This window comes from Alligator sinensis, unplaced genomic scaffold (genome assembly GCF_000455745.1).
Source record: "Alligator sinensis unplaced genomic scaffold, ASM45574v1 scaffold1164_1, whole genome shotgun sequence".
Classification (NCBI taxonomy): Eukaryota; Metazoa; Chordata; order Crocodylia; family Alligatoridae; genus Alligator; species Alligator sinensis.
Genome location: NW_005842225.1, coordinates 373,890 through 381,133, shown reverse-complemented (window position 1 = coordinate 381,133; position 7,244 = coordinate 373,890). Strand labels below are relative to the sequence as shown.

General features: G+C 55.0%; 1 protein-coding gene across 4 annotated transcripts in view; it reads right to left on the bottom strand.

Annotated features, from left to right (window-relative positions):
• The window catches only part of TRAF7 (TNF receptor associated factor 7), a 32,135-nt gene extending 28,064 nt beyond the window's left edge, over positions 1-4,071 (bottom strand). Inside the window, exon 1 of one of the 4 annotated variants that reach the window (XM_006027113.3) lies at positions 3,918-4,071. The gene's annotated coding sequence lies outside the window, so the exon portion shown is untranslated. Of the gene's footprint in view, positions 1-3,901 lie in introns of all 4 variants that reach the window. The other 3 variants (XM_025208237.1, XM_025208238.1, XM_025208236.1) reach the window with 3 other exon arrangements.
• Positions 4,072-7,244: the final 3,173 nt, after the last annotated feature.

Genomic DNA, 7,244 nt, shown 5'->3' with positions numbered 1-7,244 from the left:
TCAGGCGAGATGATCTGTTCAGGTCCCTCCTGACCCTAGCGACTATGAAACTATGAAACACCTCTCAGCTGTGTGTGCTCTTTCCTCCACCCCTACGTTCTCCGGTGATGCCTCCAATGCTGTGCGGTGCTCTGGCACTTGCTGTGCCGAAGACATCGTGCCAAACAGGGCTGACTGCAGGTGCTGGGCAGACAGTATGGAGGATGGGAGCGGGGTCATCTTTTTGCCAACAGGATGGAACAAAATTTGCTTCGCTTGTAGTCGGTGTTTTCATGATAAAAATCACAAACTTCTGCATGAACTGGTCCAGGAGCATTGCCCAGGTTTCTTTCCAGGTTACAAATTCCTGTTGGATGGAGACTGAAAGGCCTCCTTCTGGTGACAGCTGGCTTGAGGACGCAAGGCAGGGAATCCTTCTCAGGCAAGGCCAAACGTGAGGCCAGCTTCACAGACACCAGATCTACGAGGCAATTTCACACCTTCTCCGCTCGATAAAGAACTGCAGCGAGCTGGAGGATACTGGATTCTGAATGACTGAAGAACACTGTGCACTCGAGCTACAAGAGGCTGGGGGCTCTTGACAGACTTCTATACCATGTGTTCAGACCTACATTGAAGAAATGCTTGTGAAATGCCAAATACCTACAAAGGTACCAAAGAGCGGGTACAACGCACGTTGACAATATACTATAAAAACGATCAATACAATCAATGCATTATTACTGACTGGGCTGGCAGGTTTTGCCCTGGTCTCTATTCAGCCCGTTTATTTGGTCGAGGTTTTTATACTGCCTTCCAAACATTATGCAACTTCTGTGCACCGGGCTAAAATCAGCGCATCCCTGCTGAGAGCTGTTACCAATCCAAATGAAAGCCATGTTTTTAATTGCATCCACTTGCAAGAACACATGAATTGAGTGCAGAGCATGTCCAAGAGCCGTGGAGGTCACTCATTTGCACCGAGAAATCGCTTTTCCACAGTATTTCCCCTCTGAATGGGCAAGCAGTCCCCATGGGGGATAAGTTAATTGCAATATTTTGCTTTACATCTGGAAGGGGAAACCTTTCTGACCATCTTACAACTGCATCAAAAATCAGGTCATTCTGGTGGACTGGAACATCTCATCCTTCCTCAGAGCTAAAGCCAAATTGCAACTGTGATGGGAGAGCATGGGCAGAAGGTGGGTAGATTTGCACCTTTTAGACTAAGCAAATCAGAGCTGTCCAGCATAAGCTTTCGTAAGCAGCAGGCCGACTTCATCAGATGCTGTGAATGGGGTCGCTGGAAGCAGAGCTGCTAAACAGAAAGCAGTGACTGAAAGAGTAGGGGAGGAAGGAGGGGCACTGCTGAGAGACGCAAGATGGGTAGGAGAGAGAAAAACAAAGCAGGTAACCCATGGAGGGTCGCAGGGTTCAGTAAAGCTAATCTAGGTCATGGGATAAGAAGCCGCGGTCTCGGTTTAGACCACATTTAACAGAGTCCAGCCTGTGGATGATTTGTTGTTCTGCAATTTCCCATTCAAGTTCGCTTTTAACATTCAGCTGTCGAAGAAAAGCCCCTCTGAGGTCAGTGACGGGACGTTAAAGTGTTCTGCCGCAGAGAAAGCAGAAGCCAGGCTTCAAGATGCCTTCCTGCCTTGGAGAGGCACCTACCGAAGGAAGGTGGCCAGCGCAGGAAGCTCACAGGGCTGGACTTGAGAAGGGCCTGTGAGAGCCAGAGCGGGAAGAACTTGGCACCTGCTCAGTCCTGATCTGAACCAGTCAGAGGAAACATGTTCCCCAGCTCCTCAGGATCCCGCCGCACAGGAACACTTCGCCCTCCAACTCACCCCTCCTGTGACTCACATCTGTGCTTGTGCGTGCCCCGTCACGTCCTAGACCCACCTGCAGGTCCGTGGTGGGGGAGAAGGGTGCATCGTGTCACGTAGCAAGAGTCACTGAGCCCAACCCCAGGGGCAGGGAGGGCGTCCGGACAGGGCTGGGACGGTGAAGAAGGAATTCAAACAGCATTGAGTGGTCCGCACAAGCCACCGCACTGCTGGCATTGACTGCACTCTCTTGCTCCGTTGTCCCAGGGAGTCTAACCATGTGGTAAGGGCTGAGTGGTGGGGCAGCGGATGTTTGGTGGTGATCTGGACAACCACCATTTCCATGGACAAAGGACTCGAGGCTTCAGGGCATCCCCCAACACTACATCTATGGAAGGCATTTCTGATGAAGAGCTCTAGAAAAATGCACAGCAGGCCGTTACTCTCAGCAGCACCCCAGCACCGCTGCAGCTGAACACGACCTAGGCTTAGCCATTTACCTGAGAACGATGCAGACCGCGCAGGCAACGTTTGCCACCTTCACCACTCTGCTCAAAATCACCGTGGCAAGGCAGGCAACAACTATTCTCCCCATTTCACAGATGGGGAAGCCAAGGCACAGGCAGGGGAAACAGGGCCTGCGGGGTGAGGAAATTCATCCGAACCTCAGCCTCGGTGGTGTGGCACACAACTCCTTCTGCTTTGCAGGACTTCAAAACTGACTGAGCAGCTCAGGACCAGAGCTAGCGCGAACACAGGAACCCACCCGAGCGAGACAGACCCAGGACCCCCTGCCCCAGCTCCCGGCCTCCCACTCAGGCCAGACATCTCAGCTCTTCAGAGCAGAGGAACTCACCTGTGGCAAGCTAAACTCCTGCACCCCTGTTCAGTCCCAGCCTGTGCGTTTGACTCACTGTGGAGTCAAAAGCCACCTTCCGTTTGGACTGCGAGGGCTTTAAAGACCAGGGAAGGCACCCAACGATACGGTTCAACAGCGGTCACCAAAGGGCTCATGGTCAGCACTGTGTGGCACCTGGGAAAACCTGGATGCGGAGTGGCACACTGCATGCTCCCTCCCTAAACCACCCCTGCCCGTTCAGATGGAGGAATATTTCTCCTCTGCCTCCTGTCCCAAATGGCTGCGTACATCTCCGAAGAGCTGCTCTGTTCTACCCTAGAGGTGGCTGCATTTCCCAAGGAGAATCCAGAGATTCCAGCAAGAGCACGCCAGGATTGTTCTGGAGAAGAGGAAGGAAAAGCAGCCACAGCCACACTTCAAACACGCACTGTCAGGGGCTTTTTCTCTACACTGCTTTGAAACGCGATGCCCTGCTTTGCCGTGTGCACTGAGGTTTCTTTACAGATCTATTGGCACGTGCCAGCTTTTTCACAAAAGCAAAGAAAAGAAAAGAAAGGAAAAGATTCTGGCGTGTCTCCACCATATGCCCCTGCTAGCACAGTCCCCGTGAACTTTGCTGCGTAAAGCAGCCAAATGCAATGCAACCTGGCTAATGTTTACTGCCAGACAAGCTGCTAACTCAAATCAGAACAAGGGAAGGAGCTCTTGTGCTTTCTAGACAGTCGCGGGGGCTGCTCTGGCTATAAAAGATATTCACAAAGCCTGGAAATACTGGGCACCCCGACACTTCGAAACAGCCCTGTGCTCCTGGGTCGTGACAACGGGAATCTCCGAACACCATGGAAGACCGTGTTCCAAGCCCGCAGCCCCAACCCAGTGAACAATTACAGTCTCTTCCTCGTAGCATCCGGCATCGTACATTTTCAAACCACCACCTAAGCATTGAGACGTCAGCTCATCTTATAAGTGCTGCTCCACAGGAAAGCCCTGGGGGGGCTGCACAAGAAAGGGCTTTTATAGCTATATAAAACCTCCGCGTGGGGGAGTTGTTACATCGGCTAATGCGTCCCCATTAGCTGCAGGTGACAGGGAGCTGGTCCCAGCCCAGATGAGGAGCTCAGATCCTTGCTAAGCCCTGTGTATGGCTCTGAAAACATGCAAGGTGCCCTTCGCTCCACCTGTCTCCTCCCCTGCCAGCACACTTGCCGCTCACAGCACCAGGCAAAGCACTGACCTGGCGTGGGACTCACCCCCGGCTCAGCTGGACCCGAGATGCGAACCCCACGACTGGGGCAGCCTTCCCCTCGTTCAAAATGTCTCTTGCCCTGGCTGCGTGCGTGCGCGCGCCTGTGTGTGTGTGCATGCGTGCGCGTCTGTGTGTGCAGGGTGAGGTAAACAGAAAGGCATGCGGAGCAGTGGGCGATATGTAAATGCATCTGGAAAATCCCGCTGCTAGGCCAATCCCCGTGCAGCCTCGCAGCTTCGGCCGGACTGCCCCGGCCTGAACAGAGCGAGGAAGGAAGCCCTGCCTGCACATGGCTTTCCTTCTCTCAGGCCAGGGCAGGCTGAAGACGGAAGCCCGTTGCCAAGCCAGCCACGCTGCGAGCAGTTTCATAAACAGCAGCTCCCTGCGGGGGAGCGGAGAACGCAGGGAACGTGTGCTGGGCTCTGAGCCGGTGCCGAGAGCAGTGCCTGTAGCTGGAGGCACCGTGCTGCAAACCTGCCCACAGCTGCAGGAGAGGCCCAGGGCTCCCTCTCACAGCCCTTCCCCAAACCACCTGCTTAGGTCTTGTCCTTTGTCTTAGGAGAGAGGCCATCACCTGGGCACAGGCCGTGCTAAGTGGGTGGGGAGGACAGGTTGTGACAGCAGAAAGGTTGGGCCACACGTCACTAAAGCAGGTGGCCTGTTGTATTTGCAGATCGGGGTGGGGTGTCCAGATGCCTATCCCGGAGACTTCACCCTGCTCCACAGCAAGAGGAAGAGGCTCCAGGGACTTCTGCTGGGAAACCCCCTCCCTCCAGCCTGCCCCTGCCCTGTGGTGACCCTACTGGAATGTAACAGCCCAGGGCTTGCCCCATGCCTCACTGCCAGGGCTCACGTCAGCCACCGGCAAGTTGCAGCCCTCTCAGGACTGGTGCCAAAGAAGCTGCATTTGCCCTGAGGACCCAGGCCATGCCGTTCCCCATCAGCTCATCAAACAATACAACTTCCTTAGGGCACGTTCAAACCAGGAAGGGGTTCACGTATGACAGGCTGTTGTTCAGGGCACCAGGGCTCTGTGGTTCTGACTCTGGCAGCAAGAATGCAGCTTGGCTGGCCGGCACCCTGGCTCTGGAGGGGTTAATCCATGCTGTTAGATAACAGCTGGATTCTGGGGCATCAATGGGGAAGCTGTTAGCACTCCCGGGATGTTTACATGCCCATGCTCACTGTGCACCAGTGAGGCCTTGATGGCTGGGCTGCTTGGGTCTCTGCTGTGAAACACTCCTCATCCCAACTACACTTCAATGGCAGCTCATCTTGGCCAGCTCAAAGTGCACTGGATCCTGCCCTCTGGTTTGAATGGACGGGGGCGCTGCTTAACTGGAGTCTGGACGTGGAGCAGGCACTGCAGACAGGCCTGTCCACGCTGTAGGGCAGGTACTGGGTGGGGACTTGGCTGGGCTGGGATCAGACCTCTGCTCTTTACACGGACTTAAGGCTAGGCTTGGGGAAGTCACTTCACCTCCCTGAGCCCAACACAGATGCAGAGAGGCCAGACGTGTGGAATGGCCCAGACCATTCAGACCCTGGCCCTTGCTGCAGAGGCAGTCACTGAAGTCAAACCCTAGATGAAGATGGAGCCTGTGCCTTCTCTGGGCAGTGGCTATGAGAGCCCGCCCTGGCAGCAACATCCTCTGGCCCCGGTGCCCAAGCAGTTGTGACTGCAAAGATCTCTTTCCTCTCTCCTCTCCAGTTCCAGAGGTGTGAACGCTTCTCTTCTGCAGAGTGATGCAGGGAGCTACAAAGCTCTGCACAGTGCCAGCACAACAGGGGCTGAGTCCCAGGCAGCAGCGCAGAGGAACCCCATTAGAAAGAGGCCGGTTGCAAGCAGGATGGGCGTCTGTTTCTGCTCCCAGCAGCCTTCAAAATGGCCACGTCAGATGCCTTCCAAGTACACAAGCGCTGACTGAAGGGAACAAGGTAGATGGATCGCATCAGGGCCCAAATCCAGGCCTTAAATCCATGCTCACAAATGACTTCTGGCTGCGAGCCCACAGCAAACAGCTGAGATCAACATGGGACCTTCAGTGGAGACCAGTGATTTGCACACTCAGCCATTACCTGCCAACACAGTTCAAGCCTCGGATGTACTCGTTTTCAGTGGGAAACTCCCAAGAGGCCCTGAAGCAGAGAAAGCAACCTACCATATCTTCTCCCCAGGGTCCTATCCAGCAGAGTGGGCAGGGAGGCTGGTGGCATGGAGGTGGGTTACTTCCTCACCCCCTTTCCATCCGGCCAGGACCAGCGCTCTTTCTGTCCAGCATTCCCTTTACAGCTGGTGCAAATGGCCCAAGCTCATAATCCAGGGGCACATGCAGGTGTCACCTATCCAGGCTGGCAGGCAGGTGCTTGAAGCCACAGTCCAACAGCTGCTTAACACCGTCACTAGCCAGGGCAGGACAGGTGAGGAAGAACCCCTCCTCCAGCTGGAACTACAGGGGCCCGAAGGAGGCAGACTGAAATCACTGGAATTGAAACAACCCGATCGGCAATACTTCCAAGTTCAGCAAATCCATTAATGCCAGGCAGGAGCTCTCTGCAGAGGCGGCAGTCTCCACAGGGAAGGTACAGCAACCTGCTCCTGGCTTAGTACACAGACATCAAAAGCTGTTGATGGCTGCATGGAGCTTTCCTTTCACACTCACCAGCACACAGGAGCAGACAGGCTCCTGATCAGCAGCTGACAATGGCACTCCTGCACAAAAGCAAGCCGAACCGAAATAAAGCCTGTGCTTCACAGCTCTGCAGAACAAAGGGGATCAGCAGGGTGAAATGACTGATCACCAAGCAGGAGAAGGTGTTTGACAGCAGCTCTGGGCACAAGGACAGCAGCTAGAAGTCGGTGGAAGAATTAGGCTGAAGTGGCCGGAGATAAAGAGACTGAGAGGGCAGTTTTCTGCTTTGCAGCGAGGAGGAAGAACGGTGACAATCGCGGTGACTGATGCGCATCGGGATGTGCTGGGAAAGCAAAGGGCACAACCCAGAGGAAACCCGGCGCTGAGGAGATGGAGGGAAATGCAACACAACCAGTGATGCCAGCCAAGGCAGACACGTAACAACAAGGGCAAAGAGGGGTTTGCAACGTAACCCTCTGACAAAGGCGCGTGTCCAGCAGCATGCAGCAGAGACGAGGGGGCGAGGACAGCGACAAGGGGCTCAAGGCTGGGCAGCAATGGCTCCCACGTGCGCTGAGGAACAGAAAAGCCCCCGCCGCCTTCCCGCACCAAACTCCCCAGCTTTCAGTGGAACACGTGGGAAGAGCAAGAGGCCGAGCGCGCGGCGGTGCCTGCCGCCCCCCAGCCGGCTCCTCGCC